Source organism: Lutra lutra, chromosome 3, assembly GCF_902655055.1.
Source record: "Lutra lutra chromosome 3, mLutLut1.2, whole genome shotgun sequence".
Taxonomy (NCBI): Eukaryota; Metazoa; Chordata; class Mammalia; order Carnivora; family Mustelidae; genus Lutra; species Lutra lutra.
The window spans coordinates 96,644,473-96,660,997 of record NC_062280.1 but is presented as its reverse complement, the minus strand read 5'-3'; the positions used below and the strand labels follow the sequence as shown (position 1 = coordinate 96,660,997).

General features: G+C 37.5%; 1 protein-coding gene and 1 pseudogene across 3 annotated transcripts in view; one reads left to right on the top strand and one right to left on the bottom strand.

Moving 5' to 3' along the window:
* ZRANB3 (zinc finger RANBP2-type containing 3) overlaps positions 1-16,525 on the bottom strand; it is a 329,435-nt gene that overhangs the window by 211,838 nt on the left and 101,072 nt on the right. The gene's annotated exons all lie outside the window — the stretch shown is intronic.
* LOC125095939 (40S ribosomal protein S4-like) lies at positions 8,530-9,317 on the top strand (annotated as a pseudogene).

The following is a 16,525-nucleotide window of genomic DNA, read 5'->3' as shown; positions in this document are numbered from 1 at the left end:
TGTTCAACCTTTATAATCATCTTCTCTTTGTGTTCTACCTCTATTCCTAAGGCTCTCATCCATTCTCTTAGCTTGAAGTGATACCCATATAAGTCCTAAATCTGTACCTAAGGTTTTTAGCATATGCTCCAGATTCACATTTAAAACCACTATTTGGGGTGCCTGGGTGGCTCAGTGGGTTAAGCCTCTGCGCTCGGCTCAGGTCATGGTCTTGGGGCCCTGGGATCGAGCCCCGCATCGCTCTCTCTGCTCAGCAGGGAGTCTGCTTCCCCTCTTCTCTCTCTCTGCCTGCCTCTCTGCCTGCTTGTGATCTCTGTCAAATAAATAAACAAAATATTTTAAAAAAATAAAAATAAAACCACTATTTGGACATCTTTTTTCCCTTGATACCCTGAAGTTATTATCACATGTTATGCATGTTGATATCTGAAACTAAAGCTAAGTAAACCCTAGACATAAACAAAATAAAATAAAATAAAGATTTCTAAAGGAATTATTCAAACAATTGATCTGAGTCTGTGATTCTTGTCCTTGGGCCAGAAATTCTGTTTAAAATTAAAATTACAAAACAACAGTATTTATTTTGGTTGCATATCAAACCAGTCTGCTGGATTTCTGTAAAACCTTAAAGCAGTGCTTTTATTTGCAAGTATATGATTAAATATATCCTAGACCTCTATATCCAGCTTCCTCATCTCATCTATTTTATGAAATGACTAAGGCAAGTAGGCTGAGCTGTGATCAAATGAGGTAAGAGAGTGCTTTGTAAATGGAAAGATACCATAAAAACTTTATTGTTGTTTTGCTGATGATAAGTTCTGTTCAACAAATAACGATGCTCAGTGTCAGTAACTAAATACTGGCAATAGATATAGGGGACTTACAGAGAACAGGAGCTTCAAATTTAGGCATTAAAAACAAAAGGATATGAGATTTGACTTTAAAAACTGGTTTTATAAACAATGTTTGCTTTAGGATGCAAGCCAAGAACAGAAACTCAATTCAAAATGGCTTAATCATGAAAAATAATTAATATATCACATAATTCATTACAAGAAATTCTGGAGTGGGATGGTTCCAGGGTGGTTAATTCCACAGCCCATTCATATCATCTTTCTATTCTGTCATCCCAAGTAAGCTCCAGACAATTCATCCTTACCCACCAATGTTCAGAAGCACAGGGAAAAGAGTCCTTAGAGAATTCTAGAGTCTGTTAATAGGAAAGTAAGAGAAGAAAGACTTTAGGTAAAGCAAGTCACATGTGCTACACCTGTTACGACTTTGAAAATCACCTGGGTAGCTCGGTCAGTTAAGTGTCTGCCCTCAGCTCAGGTCATGATCCTGCCATCTAGGATCCAACCTTGCATTGGGCTCCCTGCTCAGCGGGGAATCTGCTTGTCCCTCTCCCGTTGCTCCTCCCCCTGCTTGTGCATGCACGCTTTCTCTCTCTCTCTCAAATAAATAAATAAAATCTCAAAAAAATAAAAAAGGAAAACCAACCAAGTTAGAATGATATGCAGTGCTTTGTTTTCTTTTAGCTCTTTTTACCTATTATGAAACATGAATCATACAGAAAGGGCATAAAAGGTACCCAAAAGATGTGAGGTAATGTGAACAAATCTATGTGTATACCAAAAACCAAGTAAGTTTTTAAAAAGAATTGCTGTTTCTGTTCATGAGCATTAAAAAAATTAAACTAGTCCCTAATGCTTGATAATACCTTGAAAATATTGTGCTTCATTAGTCTGACTTCATTAGCACAAAATTGCCCCATAACTTTTACTAATAAGAGCAAACTAGGAAAAAAAATCTCTGTATTCGCCTAGATGGCTTTTTGAAAAAGGTGTGTATCAGCTGTTTTGAGAGAATTATTATTGTTTTCAGGATGTATAATAATTCCCACTGGGCCATTATATCGCATAATAGCTTTTACACAATTATTTATTCTTGTTTATAAAGCTTCAGGTCAAAAGAGTTGATTATTCCTACAGCAATTAGTGGAAGATTTTTAAGGCTTAATTAGACAATAACAAACAGTAACATTCATTAGAATATATTAGAGTTAAGAAGAAAATACAGTTTATATAAAAAGAAACTAAGAAGTAAGTTAGGTCTGCTTAATCTATCCTAAAGTGATTTTAAAGGTAGAAAAAATGACTCGATAGTACCAAAATTGCTTTGTTAATAAAGACATGTACATCAGTGACACTTAAATGTAGACAGGTAGATGGAGAAATAAGTTAAATAATTTATTACAAATTGAAAGCCTCTCTCAGAATATAATAGAATATAATAGGAATTCTTTATGAATTCCTTTTTTGCCTGGCTTTAGATTTATTGAATTATATGTAAAAAACGCCTGAAAATATTTCAAAAATGAGAATACATTTACAAACCTAAGAATAAAGCACAAAATAAAAACAACTCAACTTACTATCATATTGTTTCAAGTTACTTCTTTAAGTAGTAAGTAAGTAAGTAAGAGACTTGAGCCACTTGCACGTAATAAAAAGCCAAATAGTAATGGTTAAAACAGATAGGATTGTTTTCTACCTCACCCACCACCACACCCGCTTCTTCAACCAGAAGTTTGGAGTTAGGTAAGTCCACGCTGGAGTAGCAGCCAAGTACCAGAGGACTCTATAGTATTCTTAACCTTTCCTTCCAGGTAGGTCAAAAGATAGCTGGCACAGTTCCAGGTTTGGCATCAATATTTGGTGAAGGAGAAAAGAAGAGGATAAAAGGGTACTTGTCAAACAAGCTGACTCTATTTTAACAAGTTTTTCCAGAATCACCATCCAGCGACTTCTACTGGTGTCTCACTGGCACACAGTTTCACATAAGCACTCCTAATCAAAATGGAGTTTGGAAAAAAGTGTTTCAGCTGGTCACATAGACCCCCATGCCCAGGGTTATATTTGAGAAGGAAAAGGTAACAGGGGATTTGGGAAAGCAACCACAGGCTCTGCCACAAATTCCAAGGTCAATTTTAAGAGTGATTTGGAAACACTATAGCCTTTGTCACATTCAGATCAAGTCAGCTCTGGGGTTTTACTGAAATCTGTATCAAATAGGTATATGGCCATGGCTACACTCAAGAAGAAAAGAAGTACTTCATTTCATATTGACTATCACAGTTACTGATAATGCAAGTTAAAAGTCTGGAAGCTAGAAAAGTCAGTTCTCTTATTACTATGATGCTCTGCATGCATGCACTCCTATGTTTCAGGTAATACCTCAATTATTTCACTTTTCTCTATTCCAACTATTGTAAAAGCCTCTACTCATTCAGTGTTCCATAGTAACAAGTATTTAGCTTGAGTATGTGCAAGAGGAAAAATGCCTCACTCAATCCAAAATGTAAAACAGCACCATATTCACGTAACTAAATAAAGCACTTATTCAGATAATCCAGAAACTTTTAGAGTACTATTTTTTGGATTATAATCCACATGAAAACTTAGCACTAAACAATTAAAAACAAGAATTCTGACTGCTTTAAAACAAGAGTTTGCAAATTACTGTCCATGGGCCAAATCTGGCCTACCAATTAATTTTGTAAATAAAGTTTTAGAGGAATACAGTTCAGCTTGTTCATTTACATATTATTAATGGCTACTTTTGTGTGACTAAGACAGAACTGAATAGTAGTAACAGGGATTGTATGGCATGGAAAGTCGAAAATATTTACTATCTGGCCCTTAATAGAAAAAATCTGCCAACCTCTGTCTTAGAATATATTCATGAACTACCTTTAATGACCTAAAGGAAGCTTCTGGTACAGTGCCAAAGTGTTGTGAATTTGGCATGATAAATAAAACCTTTCTATTAACACTGTATGAAGAAACAAAATCTGGATTTATCAGAAGAATAAGCAAAGCCCATACAAATAGATGTAATTTTATGGGACTAAGTTCAATGAACTGTGCTTAATTACAGAATTGTTATAAATTCAGAATTGAGGAAATACAAAATAATAGTTGAGAAAGAAATCAGATGACATAGATAGAAAGAGTTACAATGTCACAAAGACAGCCAATTACAGAAAAAGTAGTCTCAAATTGTTAAAATTTTGTGCTTTACTTCCTTTGGCCAAATCCTGAAATCTTTCTCTTTCAAAAGCATGTTATCGGGCACCTGGGTGGCTCAGTGGGTTAAGCTGCTGCCTTCGGCTCAGGTCATGATCTCAGGGTCCTGGGATCGAGTCCCGCATCGGGCTCTCTGCTCGGCAGGGAGCCTGCTTCCCTCTCTCTCTCTCTGCCTGCCTCTCTGTCTACTTGTGATCTCTCTCTGTCAAATCAATAAATAAAAAAAAATCTTTAAAATAAAAAAAAAGCATGTTATCATCATTCTTTACAAATAGCACTCAAAGTACAACTCATTTATAAGAACAACAGAAAATATTAAGCAATATAACATTTCTTACAACATTCTGACATCATTATCTTGTGACTTAATGTGCCTGGGAAGAAATGTGCTGCCTAATCTTATATGCTTTTCTTTCAAGAATATACACTGAACGTCTATAAAAAGCCAATCTAGGAATTGAGGTGACTACAGTTTATATGTCCTCATCTCCATTACTTCCTAGGTGTAACTTAGTAAGTGCTCCTCTAAACTTTGAGTCTGTGGCCTTTGTTCCCACAGCCTTGGACATATTTTAAAAATCTGTGAATTTTAGTTGATGGCATATATAATACATCACCTGTTGAATGTACCTTTAAGAACCTAATGCTATCTGAGGTTGTAGTTTAAAAACACTGTATTTCTTTCTTCCAGCTTTATGAGGTATGACTGACAAGCAAAAATCAAATATATTTAAGGTATAAAATGAGATGTTCTAATATATATATACCACAATCAAGTTAATTAACATACGAGCTCTTCACACAGTTACCATTTTTGTGCATATATGGTGAGAACACTTGATATCTACTCTCTTAACGTTTCAAGTATATAAGATATGATTATTAACTATAGTCACCATGCCATGTTTTAAGTCTTCAGAATTCATTCATCTTACAACTGAAAGTTTGTACCCTTTGACCAACATCTCTTTCCCTACACCCCAGTAACCACCTTCTACTCTACTACATTGAATTTGACCTTTTTTTAGATTTCACATATAAGTGAGACTGAGCATTATTTCTCTTTTTATGTCTGGCTTATTTCACTCAGCATAATGTCCTCATTTCATCAGTGTTGTCGAAAATAACAGGACTACTTTTTTAAGGTTGAATAATATATTCCTGCATGTGTGTGTCTGGGTATATATAAACCACCACAATTTTTTCTATCCAGTCCACTAACAATAGCTATCTTATGTTGGCTACTGTGAATAATGCTGCAATGAATATGGGAGTGCAAATATCTCTTCCAGATACTGATTCCATTTCCTTTGGATATATATCCAGAACTGTGATTGCTGGGTATTGTGTTAGTTTTATGTTTAATATTTTGAGGAACCTCCATACTATTTTCCATAATAGCTGCACCAATTTACAGTGTTATCAACAGTGCACGAAGGTTTCCATTTCTTCACATTCTGACAAACACTTCTTAAATCTTTTAACTTTTTATAAACAACAAGTGTTGGAGAGGATGTAGAGAAAAGGGAACCCTCTTATACTGTTGGTGGGAATGCAAGTTGGTGCAGCCACTTCGGAAAACAATGTGGAGACTCCTAAGAAATTAAAATTAGAGCTACCCTATGCCCTACAATTGCTCTACTGGGTATTTACCCCAAAGATACAAATGTAGTGAAAAAAAGGCCTACGCCTGGGTGGCTCAGTGGGTTAAAGCCTCTGCCTTCGACTCAGGTCGTGATCCCAGGGTTCTGGGATCGAGCCCCACGTTGGGCTCTCTGCTTGGCAGGGAGCCTGCTTCCCTTTCCTCTCTCTCGCCTGCCTCTCTGCCTACTTGTAATCTGTCTGTCAAATAAATAAATAAATAAATAATCTTTAAAAAAAAAAAAAGGCCCATATGTACCCCAATGTTCATAGCAGCAATGGCCATAGTCACCAACTGTGGAAAGAACCAAGATGCCCTTCAACAGACGAATGGATAAAGAAGATCTGGTCCATATGTACAATGGAATATTACGCCTCCATCAGAATGGATGAATAGTCAACTTTTGTATCAACATGTACGGGATTGGAGGAAATTATGCTGAGTGAAATGAGCAAAGAAAGTCAATTATCATATGGTTTCACTTACTTGTGGAACATAAGGAATAACATGGAGAACATTAGGAGAAAGAAAGGAAAAGTGAATTGGGGGAATCAGAGGGGGAGACAAATCATGAGAGACTGTGGACTCTGAAAAACAAACTGAGGGTTTTGGAAGAGGGGGTAAATGGATGAGCGTGGTGGTGGGTATTAAGGAGGGTACCTATTGCATGGAGCACTGGGTGTGGTGCATAAACAATGAATCTTGGAACACTAAAAAAATAAAATTAAATTAAAAAAATAATAACAACAATAGCTCTCCTAGCAGGTATGAGGTGATATCTCATTGTGACTTTGATTCATTTGTATTTCCCTGAAGATGAGTGATATAGAGAACATTTTCATGTACCTACTGGCTATTTGCATATCTTTTAAAAAAAAATGTCTATTCAAGTCCTTAGTCCATTTTTTGATCAGATTATTTGTTTTTTTGCTATTGAGTTGTAGGAGTTTCTTAAATATTTTAGATATAAACGCTTTAACAGATACACAGTTTGCAAATATTTTCTCCCATTCGATTGGCTGCCTTTTCATTTTGTTTCCTTTGCTGTGCAGAAAATTTTTAGTTTGATGTAGTTCCTCTCCATCTGCCTCTCTCCCCAGCTCATGTGCTCTCTCACTCTCTCAAATAAAATAAATAAAATCTTAAAAAGAAAAAAAAGAAAAGGATTCAATTTCATTCTTTGGCATGTGGATAACTACTATCCCCCATACCATTTACTGAACAGATTATCTTTTCCCTATTGTGTATTCTTGGAGACTTTGTTGAAGATTAGTTGACTATATATATAGGACTTTATTTTTAGGCTCTCTATTCTGATACATTGGTTTACTATGTCTGTTTTGATAACAATAGCTTTGTTACATAATTAAAAATAAAGACACGTGATGATGCCAGTTTTGTTCTTTCTCAAGATTGCTTTGGCTACTAAAGGTCTTCTATGGTTCCATTTGAATTTTAGGATAGTTTTGCCTATTTCTGTGAAAAATGCCATTGGATTTTTGACAGACTGCATTGAATATGCAGATTGCTTGGGTAGTATGGACATTTTAACAATATTAATTTTTCTAATCCATGAACACAAGATATATTTTCATTTATTTGTATCTTCTTCAATTTCTTTCATCAATGTCTTATAGTTTTTGTGTACTGATCTTTCACATCCTTGAATTTATTCTTAAGTATCTTACTCTTTTTGACACTATCATAAATGGGATTGTTTACTTAGTTTCTCTTTCTGATAGTTCATTGTAGAGAAATGCAACTGATTTTTGTATATTGACTGATTTTGTATATTAGCTGACTTTTTAAGTTTTAATAGTTTTGCTGTGGAATCTTTAGCGGTTTTTTTTTTTTTTTTTTTTTTTTAAGATTTTATTTATTTGGGGCGCCTGGGTGGCTCAGTGGGTTAAGCCTCTGCCTTCAGCTCAGGTCACGATCTCAGGGTCCTGGGATCAAGCCCCACATCAGGCTCTCTGCCCAGCCCAGAGCCTGCTTATTCCTCTCTCTGGCTACCTGTATGCCTACTTGCGATCTCTGTCAAATAAATAAATAAAAATTTTTAAAAAAGATTTTATTTATTTATTTGAAGGAAAGCATGAGAGAGAGAGAGAGAGCGCATGAACAGGGGGAGGGGTAGAGGGAAAGGGAGAAGCGGACTCCCTGCTGAGCAGGGAGCCGGATGTGGGACTTAGTTCCAGGACCCTGGGATCATGACTTGAGCCAAAGGCAAACACTTAACTGACTGAGCTCCCCAGGCACCCTAGGGTTTTTATATGTAAAATAGAGACCATTTTACTTTTTCCTTTTGAATTTCAATGCCTTTTATTTATCTTTTTTTTTTCCCCTAATTGCTTTGGCTGGGAATTCCAGTACTATGCTGAATACAAGAGGCAAGAGTAAAAACACTACATTTCTGACCTCTATGCATGTAAATGCTGTAAATTCAGAGATCTCTAAAGAGCTGGAGAAAAATGTGGTTCCAACAGTTACTTCCAGGAAGGGAAATTGAGGGACTGGGGGACTTAGAGAGCAGGTGAAAGGAAAAGGAAAACTTTTCACTGTAAAATCTTTCATGCCTTGTTAGTATTATTCCTTATACATATATTAAGATTAAAGAACATAATTGGATTATTTTTAAAACCCTTATCTTATCTAGATACAAGTAAGATACCTTTATCAAATCTAGGCATAGGTCCCTCTCAAATCATGTCATCAACAAAGACGTCTCCTTTGGAAATGGAATCACCAACCAATGCAACAATGACAACTAAAGATTAAATATATAGGGCTAATGCAGCCATGGCTCATGGTTCCAAGAAGCATCTGAAGCATGCAGCAGCTCCAAAGCACTGGATGGGGATAAAATGACCAGTGTGTTTGCCTCTCATCCATTCACTGGTCCCCTTAGGATGACAGAATGTCTCCCCCTCATCACTTTCCTAAGGAACAGACTTAAGTATGCCCTAACGGGAGATGAGGTAAAGAATATCTGTATGCAGCATTTTATTAAGACTGAAGGCAAGATCCAAACTGATATAACCTACCCTGATGGCTTTATGGCTGTCATTAGCATTGACAAGACTGAGAAGAATTTCTATTTCTGATCTATGCACCAAGGGTCACTTTGCTCTTCACAGGATTACACCTGAACAGGCCAAGTATAATTTGTGCAAAGTGAGAAAGATCTTTGTGGGGACAAAAGGAATCCCTCATCTGGTAACCCATGATGCTTGCACCATCCACTATCCTGATCCCCTAATCAAGGTGAATGACACCATTCAGACTGATTTGGAGACTAGAAAGATGACTGATTTTATCAAATTTGATAGTGGTAATCTGTGTATGGTAACTGGAGGTACTAACCTGGGAAGAATTGGTGTAACCACCCATAGATAGAAACACCCTGGTTCTTTTGATGTTCCTGTGAAAGATGCCAATAGCAATAGCTGTGCCACCACCTCCCCAACATTTTTGTTATTTGCAAAGGCAACAAACCATGGGTTTCTATTCTCTGTGGAAAGGGTATCTGCCTTACCATTGCTAAAGAGAAAGATATGAGACTTGCAGCTAATCAGAGCACTGGGTAAAATGGTCCCTAGATGATCTGATTGGAAGTCTTTATACTTAACTAAGGAAAATACTTCATGAAAATAAATAAATAAATAAATATTCAATTAGCATGCCCAATGCATTAGCTGGCTTTCAGCACTTTAGGGGAAATACTTTAATTGGTTCATTAGATCCATGGGAGCCAGCTATTTTACATTAAAAAAAAAATCAAGGAGAAATGATCAGTAAAGGAAACAACAAACTCAGAATTTTCTATTTGAAAGGAAGAGAAAGGTAAAAGAAAGCAATAAAATGTGTAACACAGAACTTGATACCCTTAACAGTGGAAAACAAGAATTAGAAACTAAGAGATGAAATTAAGAATAAGCACATAAAATGGTCATGATGCTTAATGGTGCCACTCTCAAAAGATACCAACAGTATACATGTGTAAGAAACAGAGAAACAGCTACTTTTTTTTTTAAAATTTAAATTAATTTTTGTGTGTGTGTTCCAAAATTCACTGTTTATGCACCACACCCAGTGTTCCATGCAATACATGCCCTCCTTAATACCCACCAGCAGGCTCACCCAACCCCCAACCCCCACCCCTCCAAACCCTCAGAAACAGCTACTTCTGCTCAGAGGAAAACAATGACTCTAAGTGTGTAAGTCTTCTCCTGTATATTTGTGGTGGGGGGTGGGGGCAGGAGGAGGTAGGAAAAAGATTGAATGGTAACTTCAGCTTCACTCTTATTCTAGGTCTTCACAGCAGCAGAGTATTATATTGAAGTTATAGCCACCAGCACATTGCAGGAGTGCAACAGGGGACACGCATGGGAAGTCTACTGTATTCCACATATGTAACCAAAGTTACTAATGAAAACATTGATTTACAGCATAAAAACAACCCCTCAGATTAGAATTAGGTTTTTGGGGGCGCCTGCATGGCTCACTCAGTTAAGCGTCCAACTCTTAATTTTGGCTCAGGTCATGATCTCAGGGTTGTGAGATCTAGCCCTGTGGCCAGCTCTGCGCTGGGCATGGAGCCTGCTTGGGATTCTCTTTCTTCCCCTCCCTTTGCCCCTTGCCCCACCTCTCTCTCTCTTAAAAAAAAAAAGGAACTAGATTTTTGGCTAAGGAAATGGAAGAAGGTTTTCTGATTAAAGAGAAGTTTTAAGAAGATACATAGTATGTTCAAATGCTATCTTTTTTTTTTAATTTTATTTTTTATAAACATATATTTTTATCCCCAGGGGTACAGGTCTGTGAATCACCAGGTTTACACACTTCACAGCACTCACCATAGCACATACCCTCCCCAATGTACACAATCCCACCCCCCCTCTCCCAACCCCACTCCCATCAACCCTCAGTTTGTTTTGTGAGATTAAGAGTCACTTATGGTTTGTCTCCCTCCCAATCCCATCTTGTTTCATTTACTCTTCTCCTACCCCCTTAACCCCCCATGTTGCATCTCCTCTCCCTCATATCAGGGAGATCATATGATAGTTGTCTTTCCCCGATTGACTTATTTCGCTAAGCATGATACCCTCTAGTTCCATCCACGTCGTCGCAAATGGCAAGATTTCATTTCTTTTGATGGCTGCATAGTATTCCATTGTGTATATATACCACATCTTCTTTATCCATTCGTCTGTTGATGGACATCTAGGTTCTTTCCACAGTTTGGCTATTGTAGACATTGCTGCTATAAACATTCGGGTGCACGTGCCCCTTCGGATCACTACGTTTGTATCTTTAGGGTAAATACCCAGCAGTGCAATTGCTGGGTCATAGGGTAGTTCTATTTTCAACATTTTGAGGAGCCTCCAGGCTGTTTTCCAGAGGGGTTGCACCAGCTTGCATACCCACCAACAGTGTAGGAGGGTTCCCCTTTCTCCGCATCCTCGCCAGCATCTGTCTTTTCCTGACTTGTTAATTTTAGCCATTCTGACTGGTGTGAGGTGATATCTCATTGTGGTTTTGATTTGTATTTCCCTGATGCTGAGTGATGTGGAGCACTTTTTCATGTGTCTGTTGGCCATCTGGATGTCTTCTTTGCAGAAATGTCTGTTCATGTCTTCTGCCCATTTCTTGATCGGATTATTTGTTCTTTGGGTGTTGAGTTTGCGAAGTTCTTTATAGATTTTGGACACTAGCCCTTTATCTGATATGTCATTTGCAAATATCTTCTCCCATTCTGTCAGTTGTCTTTTGGTTTTGTTCACTGTTTCCTTTGCTGTGCAAAAGCTTTTGATCTTGATAAAATCCCAATAGTTCATTTTTGCCCTTGCTTCCCTTGCCTTTGGCGATGTTCCTAGGATGATGTTACTGCGGCTGAGGTCGAAGAGGTTGCTGCCTGTGTTCTCCTCAAGGATTTTGATGGATTCCTTTCTCACATTGAGATCCTTCATCCATTTTGAGTCTTTTTTCGTGTGTGGTGTAAGGAAATGATCCAATTTCATTTTTCTGCATGTAGCTGTCCAATTTTCCCAACACCATTTATTGAAGAGGCTGTCTTTTTTCCATTGGACATTCTTTCCTGCTTTGTCAAAGATGAGTTGACAATAGAGTTGATGGTCTATTTCTGGGCTCTCTATTCTGTTCCATTGATCTATGTGTCTGTTTTTGTGCCAGTACCATGCTGTCTTGATGATGACAGCTTTGTAATAGAGCTTGAAGTCCAGAATTGTGATGCCACCAACTTTGGCTTTCTTTTTCAATATTGCTTTGGCTATTCGAGGTCTTTTCTGGTTCCATATAAAATTTAGGATTAATCGTTCCATTTCTTTGAAAAAAAATGGATGGTACTTTGATAGGAATTGCATTAAATGTGTAGATTGCTTTAGGTAGCATAGACATTTTCACAATATTTATTCTTCCAATCCAGAAGCATGGAACATTTTTCCATTTCTTTGTGTCTTCCTCAATTTCTTTCATGAGTACTTTATAGTTTTCTGAGTATAGATTCTTAGCCTCTTTGGTTAGGTTTATTCCTAGGTATCTTATAGTTTTGGGTGCAATTGTAAATGGGATGGACTCCTTAATTTCTCTTTCTTCTGTCTTGTTGTTGGTGTAGAGAAATGCAACTGATTTCTGCGCACTGATTTTATATCCTGAAACTTTACTGAATTCCTGTATAAGTTCTAGCAGCTTTGGAGTGGAGTCTTTTGGGTTTTCCACATATAGTATCATATCATCTGCGAAGAGTGATAGTTTGACTTCTTCTTTACCGATTTGGATGCCTTTAATTTCCTTTTGTTGTCTGATTGCTGAGGCTAGGACTTCTAGTACTACGTTGAATAGCAGGGGTGATAACGGACATCCCTGCCGTGTTCCTGACCTTAGCGGAAAAGCTTTCAGTTTTTCTCCATTGAGAATGATATTTGTGGTGGGTTTTTCATAGATGGCTTTGATAATATTGAGGTATGTGCCCTCTATCCCTACACTTTGAAGACTTCTGATCAGGAAGGGATGCTGTACTTTATCAAATGCTTTTTCAGCATCTATGGAGAGTATCATATGGTTCTTGTTCTTTCTTTTATTAATGTGTTGTATCACATTGATTGATTTGCGGATGTTGAAACAACCTTGCAGCCCTGGAATAAATCCCACTTGGTCGTGGTGAATAATCCTTTTAATGTACTGTTGAATCCTATTGGCTAGTATTTTGGTAAGAATTTTTGCATCTGTGTTCATCAAGGATATTCGTCTGTAGTTCTCTTTTTTAATGGGATCGTTCTCTGGTTTTGGGATCAAGGTGATGCTGGCCTCATAAAATGAGTTTGGAAGTTTTCCTTCCATTTCTATTTTTTAGAACAGTTTCAGGAGAATAGGAATTAGTTCTTCTTTAAATGTTTGGTAGAATTCCCCCGGGAAGCCGTCTGACCCTGGGCTTTTGTTTGTTTGGAGATTTTTGATGACTGTTTCAATCTCCTTACTGGATATGGGTCTGTTCAGGCTTTCTATTTCTTCCTGGTTCAGTTGTGGTAGTTTATATGTCTCTAGGAATGCATCCATTTCTTCCAGATTGTCAAATTTGTTGGCATAGAGTTGCTCATAGTATGTTCTTATAATTGTCTTTATTTCTTTGGTGTTAGTTGTGATCTATCCTCTTTCATTCATGATTTTATTTATTTGGGTCCTTTCTCTTTTCTTTTTGATAAGTCTGGCCAGGGGTTTATCGATCTTATTAATTCTTTCAAAGAACCAGCTCCTAGTTTCGTTGATTTGTTCTATTTTTTTTTTTTTGTTTCTATTTCATTGATTTCTGCTCTGATCTTTATGATTTCTCTTCTCCTGCTGGGTTTAGGCTTTCTTTCTTGTTCTTTCTCCAGCTCTTTTAGGTGTAGGGTTAGGTTGTGTACCTGAGACCTTTCTTGTTTCTTGAGAAAGGCTTGTACCGCTATATATTTTCCTCTCAGGACTGCCTTTGTTGTGTCCCACAGATTTCGAACCGTTGTGTTTTCATTATCATTTGTTTCCATGAATTTTTCAATTCTTCTTTAATTTCCTGGTTGACCCATTCATTCTTTAGAAGGATGCTGTTTAGTCTCCATGTATTTGGGTTCTTTCCAAATTTCCTCTTGTGATTGAGTTCTAGCTTCACATCATTGTGGTCTGAAAATATGTAGGGAATGATTCCAATCTTTTGATAATGGTTGAGACCTGATTTAGGACCAAGAATGTGATCTATTCTAGAGAATGTTCCAGGTGCACTAGAGAAGAATGTGCATTCTGTTGCCTTGGGATGAAATGTTCTGAATATATCTGTGATGTCCATCTGTTCCAGTGTGTCATTTAAGGCCTTTATTTCCTTGTTGATCATTCATTTATTTATTTATTTATTTATTTTACCTTGTTGATCTTTTGCTTGGATGATCTGTCCATTTCAGTGAGGGCAGTGTTAAAGTCCCCCACTATTATTGTATTATTGTCGATGTGTTTCTTTGATTTTGTTATTAACTGGTTTATATAGTTGGCTGCTCCCACGTTAGGGGCATAGATATTTAAAATTGTTAGATCTTCTTGTTGGACAGACCCTTTGAGTACAATATAGTGTCCTTCCTCATCTCTTATTATAGTCTTTGGCTTAAAATCTAATTGATCTGATACCCCTGGGGATAAAAATATATGTTTATAAAAAAGTTACTCTTAAAAAAAAAAATCTAATTGATCTGATATAAGGATTGCCACTCCTGCTTTCTTCTGATGTCCATTAGCATGGTAAATTCTTTTCCACCCCCTCACTTTAAATCTGGAGGTGTCTTCGGGTTTAAAATGAGTTTCTTGTAGGCAACATATAGATGGGTTTTGTTTTTTTATCCATTCTGTGTCTTTTGATTGGGGCATTTAGCTCATTAACATTCAGGGTAAGTATTGAGAGATATGAATTTAGTGCCATTGTATTGCCCTTAAGGTGACTGTATATTGTCTCTGTTTCTTTCTGATCTACTACTTTTAGGGTCTCTCTTTGCTTAGAGGACCCCTTTCAATATTTCCTGTAGAGCTGGTTTGGTATTTGTAAATTCTTTCAGTTTTTGTTTGTCCTGGAAGCTTTTAACCTCTCCTTCTATTTTCAATGATAGCCTAGCTGGATATAGTATTCTTGGCTGCATGTTTTTCTCGTTGAGTACTCTGAATATATCATGCCAGCTCTTTCTGGCCTGCCAGGTCTCTGTGGATAAGTCTGCTGCCAATCTAATATTTTTACCATTGTACGTTACAGACTTCTTTTCCCGGGCTGCTTTCAGGATCTTCTCTTTGTCACTAAGACTTGTAAATTTTACTATTGGGTGACGGGGTGTGGACCTATTCTTATTGATCTTGAGAGGGGTTCTCTGAACCTCCTGGATTTTGATGCTTGTTCCCTTTGCCATATTGAGGAAATTCTCTCCAATAATTCTCTCCAATATACCTTCTGCTCCCCTCTCTGTTTCCTCTTCTTCTGAAATCCCAATTATTCTAGTGTTGTTTTGTCTTATGGTGTCACTTATCTCTCGAATTCTCCCCTCATGGTCCAGTAACTGTTTGTCCTTCTTTTGCTCAGCTTCTTTATTCTCTGTCATTTGGTCTTCTATATCGCTAATTCTTTCTTCTGCCTCATTTATCCTAGCAGTGAGAGCCTCCATTTTTTATTGTACCTCATTAATAGCTTTTTTTATTTCAACTTGGTTAGATTTTAGTTCTTTTATTTCTCCAGAAAGGGCTTTTATATCTCCCGAGAGGGTTTCTCTAATTTCTTCCATGCCTTTTTCGAGCCCGGCTAGAACCTTGAGAATTGTCATTCTGAACTCTAGATCTGACATATTACCAATGTCTGTATTGATTAGGTCCCTAGCGTTTGGTACTGCCTCTTGTTCTTTTTTTTGTGGTGAATTTTTCTGCCTTGTCATTTTGTCCAGATAAGAGTATATAAAGGAGCAAGTAAAATACTAAAAGGTTGGCAACCACCCCAGGAAAATATGCTTTAGCCAAATCAGAAGAGATCCCAAATCGTGAGGGGGGAGAAAGGGGATAAAAAAAGGTTAAGAAAGAAAAAAAAAAAAAAAAAAAAAAAAAGAAGAAGAAACAATTAAAAGAAGAAAACCAATAAAGAAAAAATATACAAAGGAAAAAAATATATATATATTAGATAAACTAGTTAGAAAACGTTAAAAAAGAAAAGGGTAAAAGTTAAAAAAATTTAGCAGAAGAAGAAAAAAAAATTGAAAAAGAAAAAAAATTAAATTAACTGCAAGGCTAAAAAATCATGGGGAGAAAGCCATGAGTTCCGTGCTTTGCTTTCTCCTCCTCTTGAATTCCACTGCTCTCCTTGGTATTGAAACTGCACTCCTTGGTAGGTGAACTTGGTCCTGGCTTGTTTTCTTGTTGATCTTCTGGGGGAGGGCTCTGTTGTAGTGATTCTCAAGTGTCTTTGCCCCAGACAGAGTTGCACTGCCCTTACTCGGGCCGGGCTGAGTAATCCGCTCAGGTTTGCTGGGTTTGCTTTCGGGAGCTTTTGTTCCTTGAGCCTTTCTGTAGAGTTCCGGAGGGCAGGAATGAAGATGGCGGCCTCCCAGTCTCTGGCCTGGAGGAGCCGAGAGCCCAGGGCCCCACTCCTCAGTGAGCCCTCAGAGAACAGCACCCAATTACTCCCGTCACCCTGCCTCCGGTCGCGCTCTGAGCTGACCAAGCCTGCAACCGGTTCAAGGTAACCCCGAGCTTAGAGCTTACTCCTCAGCTCTGTCTCTGTAGCCAGCTT